General features: G+C 40.0%; 1 long non-coding RNA gene across 2 annotated transcripts in view; it reads left to right on the plus strand.

Moving 5' to 3' along the window:
• LOC308197182 overlaps positions 1 to 12,990 on the plus strand; it is a 54,177-nt gene extending 41,187 nt beyond the window's left edge. Inside the window, exons 4-6 of one of the 2 annotated variants that reach the window (XR_013952655.1) lie at positions 7,362 to 7,455; positions 8,276 to 8,376; positions 10,983 to 12,990. This is a non-coding gene — a long non-coding RNA (uncharacterized lncRNA). Of the gene's footprint in view, positions 1 to 7,361; positions 7,456 to 8,275; positions 8,377 to 8,904; positions 9,742 to 10,982 lie in introns of those variants that run through there. The other variant, XR_013952656.1, reaches the window with a different exon arrangement.
• Positions 12,991 to 13,376: the final 386 nt, after the last annotated feature.

The following is a 13,376-nucleotide window of genomic DNA, read 5'->3' on the forward strand; positions in this document are numbered from 1 at the left end:
TCAAGAATTTGTCTGACCCCCCCCCCCCCCCTTGTATTTGCTCTTAATCTGTGGATTTCTAGGAATATGGAAGGGAATTTGTTATTCACAGGACTCTGTGCCTGACCTATTTTATTTTTTTTCTTTGCATGTTTTGCTCTACAGTTTTGAAAATAGTCACAGGCTAAATCTCCTAGACATGTCCTCCAGTGAATGCTACAAAAGCCTGAAATTTTAGCTACAAATTTCAAACACTGCTAAATTGCATGCACGTTGAGATGAAGGGGGATAAGTTTAGTTTAATTTCTTGAGTGTATAGGTCAACGGAGGTTATGTAGGAGGTAGAGAAGTAAGGCGTATATACTCATCCTTCGGTCAAGTCATAATGCAGCTTGTATAGATAGCAACATGGCAGATTTTTCTCCAGCCAGTAAACCACTAACCTTAGTCTCACTCTTACAGTACCACACTTCTCCAGGGTGAAAAGAAAGACACACATTTCTAACAGTGTTTGGTACACAGCACCTACACAGCCTTGTGACTGTACCAAATGAATGCACAGGCACTTGAGATTTGGAGTTCTTGACCACCCAGTTTTCCTGACATTTCCATCTTTAACTTTCATTATGGTAGTAGCAAATAGACTATGAAAATATGTATTTAAATAGTTTGGCCAAAAATACTGCATCTATTTCTATAAATCTCTTAAGCACACTGTTAAATATTTGTTAATGCAGTGTAATCCTCTTGTGATTACCTATAGCTCTTGCTGATGTGTACTTCTCTCTAAGATAGCAGAAATTTCTTGCTTACATTTTGCTTTGCTGGAGAAATGCAAGTAATTTCTGTTTGCAAGCAAAATCAAAACCAGGATGAGTATAGATCAGTAGTTATGATGTAGAGAACTGAATTGTGGTGTCAGTACCATGTACTGATGCATGATTGTTACTGTTCTTATACTGCTGCGTTAACAATCAAAAAAAATATGTCTATTTAGTGCTCTGCACGATGTTTAAAGCACTGTGTGTTAGTAAAGCCTGCTGTTTGGAATGAGTTTCCTATCAACACTAGACCTAATTTTGTTAGTTTTTCAGTAAAAGTCAGGATTTGGGAATGTTATCTCCTTTACATTTGGATAACAAGTCTGCAGGACATCTTTATCTATCTCAGAAGGTAGTTATATCTAGATTTATTACTGCCTGTAAAGAAAATGTGAGAAATGTAAGATCTTGTAGGAGCACTCTCCAGAAGTCTGAGTTTTCAGAACTCTTGTTTTGGCTATTTTTCCACTTTCTATTCAACGCCCAAACCTCTCTTTCCTCCTTCTGGGAGTTTGTTTTCATTGCTGCACCTGCTGATACTTTTGTTTTCCCCCAAAAGAGCTTGATGATAAACCTAGAAATTTTAAACATTTCAGCTGCTGAAATATCTTCTTAGAAATGAAACTTTAAAGAGTATGTTATTGCTTGGATTAAGAAGGGTGGCACTGTTGCTTAGAGAGCTCCCATAAATACAGTGTTGAAGCATCTCAAAGGAAAATGCACACTGGGAAAGAAGTCAACAGCAATCCATTGATTTCTTGCTACACTTCTGAACTGTGTGTCTGTTTTCAGCTTATAAATGAATCAATACACAGTGAAGTTGTGATCTTGAAGAATAGTTACTGGTATGCCGCAGCACTTGTTGCAGTTAGGGCAATAGATAAGAGCTGGGAAGAGCTGTGCTCCTGTTACTCATTCAGCTCAGACTTACTCCATGGTCTTAGGAAAGTCCCTTTCCTTCTTTGGCTTCTCACTTCTGTTATCCCCTTTTTCTAGTTAGACTGTCTGACTAAGTTATATGGGACTGTCTTTTGCTCTGTGTCTTGCCAAACACAGCACGAGGTCCAGCTGGATCGTCTGCTGGATCCCTTCTATATGTGTAGATCCATCTATTTTGTCCATTGCTGTAGTCCTATAGGTGGGTTTCTACGACCAGAAATGATCACTGTATGTAGAAAGTGATCACATCATGTGTTGATGGGATCTCCGAAGTCACCATTCTCCTTCTTGAACTGCAGCTGTTTTGTTCTCTTGCACTCTGCTTTTGATGAAGAGAAGGTTATCAAGTGTCTTCATAGTTTAAATTTTCCTCCCTACATTGAGGCTGAACACAGGAGTTCAAATAAGTTTAGATGTTTGGGAAGACTAAGCATAAAATCTTCCACTGAGAACATCCCGTTTTGAAATCAATTTCATATCTACCATGCATAGTAGTCATATGCAAAATGCTGTGTGCGTCACTGGGTACATTGGTATTGGTCTGATTGGACAGAATTGGGAAATAGGGCAGCTTTGTGGCACGCTGCTTCTGCTCAGAGCTGTTGTCAGTGATCTCTAGCTATGCCATGTGGTTTGCACAGTAGCTGCTGTAAAGAAACAACAAGTAGAGAAGAATTTGGAGGTGGCACCAGACAACAGTGCAGCAAACGCTTACAGTGAAAAAGAGCCAGCTTTACTGGGGAGTGTCATCTGCAGTACATGCAGCAGATATTTCCTAGCAGGATCATGATTATGGAAAAAAGTGTGACATTAAAAAAGGGTAATATGTTGGTTGTAATGCAGACAGAGGAGCAGGAGGGAAAAATGAGCCGCTTGCTGAAGTTTTCAAGCAGATTAATTCTTCAGCTTGACAAATTTAGCTGAAGTATTTTCACAGTGTTTGAAAAGCCACAGTCGGTGGTGAACGAATAAAATGTGCTCCTTGCAGACAAGTATAACAAATGAAAAGCCCACGACTGATCAGTTCTTGGTCCCATTTTAAACAGTCAAAGGAACAGAGTATGGATCTGCATCTGACCTGGAAAGTGCCAGTGTCTGCCCTGGCTGATGTTTCTGAAACAAATAGCAGAATCAAGGTCACAAATCACCAAATGGAAAAATATGCCCATCAAAAGAAATAGGGAATGCTGTGTATTGTGCCCAGAAAATAGTGTTTGCCTTTTGGTAGACAAATGTATGCTTTGAGGGGTTGCCTTCACCCATATACCTCTTCATTGCCTCTCATTTGGCTATTAAATTGTGTAGAGGAAAACTTTTAGGTGTGTAAGGAGATTTCATGATGGAATCCCAGCTATTTCGAAGCTCAGATGCATATTACCCTGTGTCAGCAGTAGTATATAGCTTTGTGCAGGCACAACAGATCTGATGATCAAAGATTTGATGTTGTAGTTTCTGTGAGTGTTTTCCAGCAAGTTTTATTGATGTGCGTACCTTTCAATGTACTCAATATTTTTCTTGGGAAGGAATAGAACAAAAAAAAATCCTTGTTATATGACTCTGTCAGTTGTCTACAAAAAGACTTAACTAATTAGTTGACCGTTCAGCCCTTCAGATGTGGCTGGAACATGGTACAGTTCCCTTGGGCTTTCGTTTTAGCGCTGTGTTCAACTGTTTATTTCTGTGCACTCATATTTCTTCCCTTCCACTGCCTCAAAGTAGCAACCTTATTAAAAATATACTTGATGCTACTGGATGCCTCAATGGATAATGGGGTTTTGTGTAGAAGTATGTCAAAACCTTCACCTCAAATGCTGTGAGGAAGATCTAACTCTAAAATGTTTATTCCAACTAAGTCTAGTATGCAAGCTACTGAATTTTCCTAAGAATTCTAATATCTTCGGCTAAAAATGTCTTCTTGATCTGAAAAAGAACACAACAGAGGTAAGGTATCAACCATTTCTTTTGCAGTCAGTTCCAGTGGTTAATAATCCTTTGTGTATTAAAAGTAGCCTCACTTTTTATTCTTTTTATTCTTTTTGATAGTTTTTTATTCTGCTTATACACAGAATGCAACTACTTGATGTATATGAAGAAAAATGTAAATCAAAGCCTGCCCAGAAACATTTCTGCTGCAAACTGCTATAGGAAGTCTATCCTGAGGCACCAGGGTACAAATTACTGGTGGACAGCCCGTCTGGTGAGATGGTTTTTGTAGGGGGCCCTAGGAGGACGCTCGTTCAAATTTCTTCCAAGTGTGTGGCTGGATAGTCATAGAACCAGGATTTTGGCTAGCCCGTCTAACTACTGGCTCTTAACAAATTACTTGAGGTTATTTGTTGATTTGGTTGAGTATTTAACTGGTTGGGGCAGGAATACTGGAAGATGTAATGCAAAGGAAAAAAATGACAGCACAGCTGTGCAAATAATTCTAAGATGTTCTTCATGTCCTCTCCTCACTGATTTGTATCTCCTCCTCCACATGGCCAGAGAATGCATTAAGTTGTATGTATGTGTATTTCTGCACATTTGATGTGCATAAATATAGTTCTAACATGGATTATTATGAGCATAATTTATTAATGATAGTTTGAAGAGCACACTCAATCTGTTACAGCCTTTAGGGCATCAGCAGTAGTTTGAGGGTCCAAGAGGATTCTGAACTATGATCAGCATGACACATGCCAGTAGGTATATCTTAATCAGAGGAACTGCCCTGGGGCTATTTTTAGTGTGGCTATCGGATGTCTTAGGATGGAAAATTGCAGAGCTCTGTTTCAAAAGATTCTACAAAGCCCGAGAGGATGACCTCAAAATATAAGCAGGTTTTTAAGACTGCGCCAAGCATGAATACATTGTAAGAAAGATGAAGGGCAATTTTTGCCCTTCATGTCATGCAGAAGTGGGAGAGGGGAAGATGCTTTCCCCAAAGTGTAGTAAGCCATAAATTCTTTAGTTTTTGTTTCAGGGTTTCTTCATTTCTTTTTCTCATTGTTCATATGGCCCAGTCCTAATACCTTCTTATTAATACCTGTATCATATAATTCCCTACTATGTTAAGCCTCGGCTGTGCAGATTGAGCTGGTGCGTTACTGCCACGTAGAGTTCAGTGCCAGCTACTGTATGTTTTTTATAATCTTTTGTACACTTAAAGGCAATCAAGAGACCCTTACACAGGATTGCTTTCACTTATCATGCAAATAAATGGATGGCATTTTATTCTTTCTTACTTATACACACAATCCAACCAATACTATTCCTAATGTGCAGCTACAAAAACTCCAGTAGAAAGTATATACAATAATTGCCACATTTATTTGAAATATAGCATGCATATACATATACAAATGCATAGACACATACCTTGTTCAACTACACTGAATTGCAAGCTACTGAAGAAACATATGCTTAAGATTGTAATGTGAGAACTAACTATGCTGCAAAGCATGACATGTGGCTCCATGTTCTTAATTTTAGTAGTATCTAATCTCTCTGTGGCAGTAATGCACCAGCTCAGTTTCCACAGTCAGGTGTCACTTCTTGTTAATGTCTGCCCTCACTACATGAGAGTAGAAAAAAAAAATATTTCTTTGAAATTCCTTCCCAAACTCATATAAAAGTGCATATGAAAATGCTTGCTTGGAATGAAAAAACATGTCAGTTTATTTGAGGATAGGATTTAAATATTCTCTTGATTTACCGGTACCATATCATTGGCTATATTCTTCTGGAATATGCTGGTGTTGGTTTTCTGAGTTTCGATACCTGCCTTGGATATGGAGAAATTTTTTTTTTTTCTTTTTGAAGTCATGGTCTTAACAACTGGGTGGCTGCACAACTCTAGTTCCACACAGAAGTTTTAATAGCTTAGTCGTCTGGTACCCATGCAACAATTGAACAAAATTTTATTTTGGTCTAGAAAATAATTGAATAAAACAATACACAGATATTGGTGACTGGCAGCAAAATGTTATGTGAAAGCATCTGTAATCTGACATACATGCATGTTGCTTTACCGAGTGCAGTTGGAGACTGCATTGCCTGAGGTTTACAGGTGGTAACGCATAAGGTTACGGGCAGGTCAGACCATGCAGTATCCTAACTTTAGTTTGTATGTTACCTTTTTTTTACTATTTGTAGTATTAAAAGGGGTTATAGGATTGTAACTGTTTGTTTTATTACCTAGCTGGGTCCTCTCTAAAAACCATACATTTCAAGACGGTAATGTGATCTGTTTCCTGTTCAAATTCTTTTACCATGCTCCCTAGCTAAAATCTCTGGCTCTTTCCTGTTTCAGACAGTGCTGTGTACGGCAACTGTACATATTTGTAAGTTTGCTGTTCCCTACCCTGAAGACTTCATTGATTAAATGTTAGCACTTTGTTGCCTGATTTTCTTCCCTCTCCTTTGGCAGCTTTCCTCATCTCTTGGCAGTTTCAGTTCTTTGTCCAGGCTGTCCAGCAGGAGATATTCTCATTCTGTGTACATTTCACAGGAAGGACAACTTTTGTTGCTTCTCACAGAAGCCTCATAGAATGTGCACAATGTTTCCTTTTCAACCAGCAGCCTACGTAAATCTGTAGGTTCCAAGGAGTCTTCCTGCTATCAAACTGTAGCAGAGGTGAAAGACATCTCTTTCAGTTCAACCTTCCATTACATACCATGTTCAGCAATTAATTATTGATTTATTGCAATTACACTGAGGACCGTTGAGGTGTTTTTTCTACCAAAAGTGCTGTGCTGCAGTCTTTAACTGCATTCATTAGATGACCTGGTGAATGGAAACCCCAATGCTTGTGGAATTATGAGACATATAAAGTGCCTTTTGTATGTAACTACTAATAGGATCAGTACCTGCATCAATGTAAATGATAATTTATTAAGGACAGGGTTAGTAAAAGCTCATTTGACGTTGGGAGTGGAGTTAGAATCATGCTTAAAATCTCACCCAAATGTCCTATGACCTTGTCCAGCTTGTCCTTATTTCATTGTACTCAGTTGGTCATTTGGTAATGGTTAGAATTACACGCATGGAATTAGGTACTGAATTAGAGGTATCTTTTTTTTTTTTTTTAATTTAAGTTAACAAGTACTTATTACTGCCTTGCAGCTTTCAAGCTGTCTTACAAGCAGAAATGTTTCACATCTATAATAGCAGCTGCTGTTTTCTCTTGTTCTAAGCATGCATTTTCTACTGCTCTATTCCTATCCCTCTGCATATCCAGTTTCCAAGTGAGCTGTTAAAGGGTTATCTTGAGAGGAGATCTCTCCTGCTTTCCTGGGCCTTTCCTGACTAGAAACCCAAGTGGACTTGGAATATAAACTTTCTTCAAAAACATTAGGAGTAATTTTGCAGGGTATTCTGAAGCAAGTCCTCTCTTAGCCACCTAACACAGTGGAACTTTAGCTTGAATTTTGTGATTTCGCCATGTTAATCTATTGCTATCTATTTGATGCTAATATTTAACATGAATACTAGCCTGTTTTAAAAATACATATATTTTCCTTCTTATGTACAAGATCAATAAAGAAGCTAAGTTGTTCCTATTAATAACTTGAATCTAGTAACCTGACTGCACTACCAAAGTCTCTTTTTTTTTTTTTTTTCTCCTTTCCTCCCGACAGGTCCTGGGAGGAGAAGGGGAGGTGTTAAATGAAGTTCCCCAACTATTCTGGTTTTGATCATATATTTAGAAGTGAGACTCATTTGATACAGGTGGTAAGTAAATGGCTCCTAAACTTCTGCTACTAAGACTGTAGAGTTTCAATTGATAAGCTTCAAACAAATTTTAAAAGTTTATAATGTAATAAATTTCAAGTTGAACTCAGGATTAGAAAATTAGATTACAAATGCAAGGTATAGTGGGAGATAACACTGAACAAATGTTTATTCTGTTTAATAATCTATTTTACGTAGATGAATTTATGATTTGACAAACATGAATTGAAAGTACTGTTCGCTGAATTAATATTCAGAACTCAGTTACTGCATTTGGATGATATGGACAGACCAGAAAATATACACAGAGGAAAGATTAAACACTCAATCAGCACGTCACAGAATACACTAGTAGAGCCAAGAATGGGGAATTAGGTTTGTTGTTTTTTTTCAAACTCAGGGTGGGGGAATCTGTTTGGGCTATGCAATGACTAAAGTGCAAAGAGTTCAGGGTAGATGCCTGCAAACACTTGGGGTACACGAACATCAGTGAGTGAAGGGAGTAAACAAAGAGTTATGACAGAAGCGAACAGGTTGTAGCCAGGAAAGTGGATCTGTTACGTTCTGCTGAGGGTGAACTGCATTAAGCTGCAAATATGGAGGCGGTGGAAACACATTTTCAGATGCATGATGAGCTTGGCCAGAGCACAGGAAAATATACAGTTGGGATCGGTCTTGTTTGGGCATGGAATATAATGAAATGAATCTATGATTATTTTTTTTCCATTTCTAGCATCTATGATGTCACTCTTGTGAAAACATTTCATGATAGAAAAATAGATAAAAATCCCTCCACTGATATTTCTGTCATGTTCTGCAGGGATGGAAAGTCACCATGCTGAGCTGTCAGAGTCCTGGAGAGTAAAACCTTCTTCTGCTATGCATCATAGGCAAGGGCAGGCCATGGTGTGGGCTGAGATGGTAATTATGTTTTATAGCATCTATATCTGTGGGTCTTTTTACAATCTGTTGCCAGAATGTACTATTTTAAGAGGTGAGCATGTGCCTGTTGAGGATTGATGTGAGCTCACCAGCTAGGGTCTCGCACGCCACCAAACAGCTGTCAGGACAGAGCATTCAGCTCCAGTCCTGTACTGAATTCCATGCAAAAAGCCCCTGCACCCATGTGGAGCCCTGTTCGTGGATCTGCCTATGCAGAGCTCATTGAGGGATTCAAGCAGACATCAGGTTTCTCCCTGCAGCTGTTTTTCATTGTGTGTGAAGTGAGAGTCTATCTTTGAAGCTGGATATGGTCTGGTGATCTGATGACATACTTTATTTGCCAGCATCCTTGGAAATGCCAGAAAGAAATGATGACATTTCTATGTGCTTGCTTAAATTCTCACTTTGAGTTTAATTCCTAAATGTCGAGTTTGGAGAGCATTGTCCTGCAGAACGATGCACTGCTTGCTGCTCTGCTTTGCCTGTGTCCTCTTCTCCCCATCGCAGGAGCACAGGACCCAGACACTTCCAGCGCAGATCTTCCTCTGGGGCAAGAATAACACAGGAGAGCTGAGAGAGGAGAGAGCAGTCTTTGCCGCAACATTTAAACAGCTGGGATTCCCAGTGTGCTGCCAGCCAGCTGGGCTGCAGCTCCAGCAAAGGACAACTGCCTTCATCCCCTCCTGCTGTTCTGCCATACGTACTGCACAGGATTCCTCAGTTGAGAGAGTTCTGTTAGTTTGCATAATGATCCCAGTTTGGGGATTCTGTAAGTTGGTCAAGTCCTGTTTGGTAATTCAGCTTCATGTCCAGAGAAAAGCTGTACTTCAAAAATGTGTCCCATACTTGGACAAACTTGACAGTTTCTTTGAAGAGTTCTAAAACTGACAAAGTTGCTGCCTGATCAGAGAGCAACAGAAAAGTGTATGAGGGACCAAGCGTCACAGTTTGAACAGTGATTTCAGCTTAGAGAAAGTGAGAGTTATACCAAGTCTTCGGTGTCAAGTGTAATTTCAGTGTCACTTGGCTGATAAAAGACAGGTTAAAAGTCTACCCTTCTCCTCTGCACTGGTTTCAAAGATCACCACCAGGCCTTTCAGATGGATGTTTAAATTGCATCTCCTCTTAAACAGATAAAGAAAACACAAAACTGTTCTTCTCCCTGGTTGTTTCCTTTGTACTTCTCTTCATTATTTCTATGCTTTCGGTGTTGCCCTCTCTTTAAAAAGATCCTTGGAGAAGACTTTCAAAGATGTTAATTCCTTCGAAAACACAGCTTTATCTGCAATATAGCAGAGAAACAAATTTATGGTAAATCACTGGACATATTCAAGGTCTAAATAACTCTGAACTTCCAGAAAATTGATCTACAGAATACATGAAACAAAGGAAAATGCATAGCTAACTAGAGAAATTAAGTAATTTCCTCCTTGCTGTGATACTGCTTTTTTAACAGCTCTGTATAAAATCTGGCTAGAGGTAATGCTAAATAGGCTGTCAGAATAATTTCAAGTGAGACAATGGCAAAACAGATTTTTTCCTTTGAGCTGGATTAGTTTTTGTTTTGTTTTTGTTTTTCCCCATAATAAATGGGGTATGAACTCTGGCCAATTTTCCTTTTGACATTAACTGCTGCTTTGAAAACTCTTCCTAGGAACTAACTTGTTGAAGGATACCCCCTGCTCTAAAATATGTTGTGTATTTTTTTGTTTTGGTTTTGTTTTATGAAGAGGTAGGATTTTGCATTCTCAGTCTTGCGGTAACCAATGTGTTGCTCACATCATTTCTGAGAGTATAATAATTTTAGGACTGGTGTCAGTGATGGGAGTGTTGTTGTTTATGTAGTAGTAGTGGTGTAGTCACTATGAGCTAAGGGATCCTGAACAGGGATATGGTGGGATGAGGTACCTGTTTGCAGGAACGTACCCTGTAAAGAGTGTGGGGTGAGGCCTGCCACAATGAGCATAGTTGAAGCAGTTTGTGGAAAAGTAGTAGTGATGCCAGTTTTTAAAAGTTGGTTCAGGAACTGGTGCATTAAAAATGGTGCATCTGTACTGAGTCTTTGGTGATGTGTTGTTACGAAACTTGCAAAGTGCTAGTGGAGCTCCTCTGACACAGATGATCACCTTGGCTGAGTGCGTGGCCAGCTCAAACAGCGGGAAGCCGCATGGAGTCCAGGGAGAATGCTGTTGGCACAAAATGGCGGACACCTGTCGCTCTGTCAGCACGCGGCCTGCACTGCCCACCTGCTCTGCTCACCAGCACGTGTGGGCTACAGCCCTGGTGGCCCCCGTAGCACACGGCAATGCACTGAGCAGTATTCTGTCAGGTGTGTTGCAATGAGCTGCAGACATGGTGCCAGAGCTCTGGGCAGTCTATGCTACCACCTGCCTCTCAGGCTGTGGGGTATGCCTGGTGCTGCTACCTGAGATGGAGGACGAGGGAAGCACAGCTCTGTGAGGTGTGCCCTGGTGGATGAACTGCTCTGCCTGGTGGCCAAGCTTTGGGAAGAGGTGGGGAGGCCAAGAAGCATCTGAGAGTCTGAACAGGTGATAGATGAATGGAGCCGCGCTCTGTCTCCTCAGGTATGCACATGCTAACCTGGCATGGCCACTGCTGAGGCAGGCCCAGCATCTGGTCTACATCTGGGTAAATGCAGCAACTTGAGGGACACCGAGCAGTGGAAGCAATTTACTACACGGAGCCACAAAAGAAGTCCCTGTCTGCCTGCTCAGCTTCCACTACTGAATAGGTATGAGGCTCTGGGAGTGGCAGACGAGGAACGTGAAGAGCCAGAAGAAGAGGCATCTGTGCAAGTCCTCCTTCCAAAGTCAGATCAACCAAGGACTCGTAGCACATGTACCATCAAGACTTGTCTCATGAAGAAATCATGGCGAGTTGTATTCATAGATGACTCTCTCCTCAAGGGAATGGAGGCAGACCAGACCCTCTTCACAAAGAAGTTTTCTGCCTCCCTGGGGCTCAGATCAGGGATGTTACCAGGAAGCTTTCAAGCATAATACAGCCTTCAGACTATTACCCAGTCCTCCTCTTTCAACTGTGACATAGCTCCTCTTCCAAAGACATAGCTATAGGAAGCCTGAAGTCCAAAAGGCAAAATCTGATCACTTTACATCTAAGGAGTTGAAAATCCAGTCTAAATCCTGAGGTGGTCACTCTGAATTCATCTCATTTCAGCAGTGGGCTCAGAATGACTCAATAGGAAGATGACAAAGGCTTCAGTCAAGAGGGCTTTTCTCTAGCTTTATACTGTCTGACTGTTGCAATAGTACGGTAGTAAATCAGCTCAGAAGGCTTATACATACAGCTTGTGTCTTTGAAAAGCTTACTGTGTTGTCATGTGCAAAACAGGAAATGTGTAATGGTATGAACCCCGGAGGAGCTGATCCAGGGCAAACTCTCCTGACCTCGTGGAAAACACATCCATCTGAACCTCACAGTGAAATGCAAACATACAAGTTAACCACAGAAGTTAAGAAATATCTTTGCCTGCATTGTATTGCTTTAATATGGAAAATTTTAACATGAGAAGCAGAGCAACAAATAATGTGTCCTTCATGCCAGTGCCACCATGGAACTGTCCTCGTGGTGGTGCTCTTCTTAGAAGAAATATTGTGCCCCAGGTTGTTTTGATTTTGCTAGCCAAGCAATATTTTGCAGTGAATGACATACTTTCAGATTTACATACTATTAGGTATTGAATCTGTCCACAAAGAGTGAGAAAAATGTAACTGCTAAGGAGGGAGAGACATGATTCAAATTAACCTGAGTAGGTACAAAGTAGGTCCTTAGATAAAACTGAGTAGAGATTTGGTCAAGAACAGATGTTTTGTTCCAGAAAGTACTTCTTCTGGACAAGACCAAATCTCCACTGAAGGCAATCAACCATATGTAACCGTGCACGTCAGAAAAAGTATAAGGCATTCTTAAAAATAAGCAAAACTTCACTCTTGTCTTGCACAGGCGTAAAAGTAAGATCCAGATGTTGGTCCTAGCATTATCTGAGGCCACGTGTTTTAAGATAAGAGGCCCAGGTTTTATTTCTCATTAAAATAAATTAAGGGAGGAATATAACACTTGAAACTCAGAAAGCAATGTTCTAGTTTTCATATAAGCTACTTGTTATAATGATTTCTTTTGAAAAGACCTAGGAATACATTCAGAGTTAGAAACCACTTAAACTTTTAGAAGCCTGTAAACTATAAGGACTACTGTGTAGACATGTGCTAAATATTCACAGACGGACTGGTATTAATCTCTTCGTTTAAAATTCTGGTTGTTGCAGTAGTGTGTGTCTTCACCTACTGATAGAAACAATATTACTTCAGGAGCCTCTCAGTTAAATACAATGCTGAAGTTATTCAGTGCAACATAAACATTTAGCTCTGCAGTTTAGTCTGTAAACATTTTAAAGGCTGGAATGTTTATTCAAAATGACCAGAGTTCCAAAACTTGCAAAGCTGATCTGTTTGCAGTGCTAACAAGGAGTAGAAAATGATGAGGTTTACACATTTGAAAGTGAAGAAGACAAAATCCCATTTTTAGCCCCCATAAACAATTACCTTCAGGTTTTGTTTCACTTCTGAGTTCCCTTGGAACTGGCTGCCTGCTTTGAGCTGATCTCGGAAGAGAATTTGTTGGGATTAGAATCTCAGTGTAAACCCAGGTCCCGGTGAAAGAGAGGGGAAGGGACTGATGCAGTTATTATTGTCTTTTCTATTAAAAACAAAAACAACAAAAATATGTCAGACTGAAAAAAGCGGATGTTGATGAGTTGCTTCATGAGCAATTAAGTCTTAACTGCCATGGAAATGGCAATTTCCAGTCACACAGATGTGGCTGTAACCTCATATTCTGTCCTTCTGTATTATGATACTGCTAGTAAGTCATCATCCATATATGCAAATAAACATGACTGTTCCTTAGTTCTTGGTTTGGTTACTTAATATTTCCACAGA

This window comes from Anser brachyrhynchus (genome assembly GCF_964034855.1).
Source record: "Anser brachyrhynchus genome assembly, chromosome: 6".
Classification (NCBI taxonomy): domain Eukaryota; kingdom Metazoa; phylum Chordata; class Aves; order Anseriformes; family Anatidae; genus Anser; species Anser brachyrhynchus.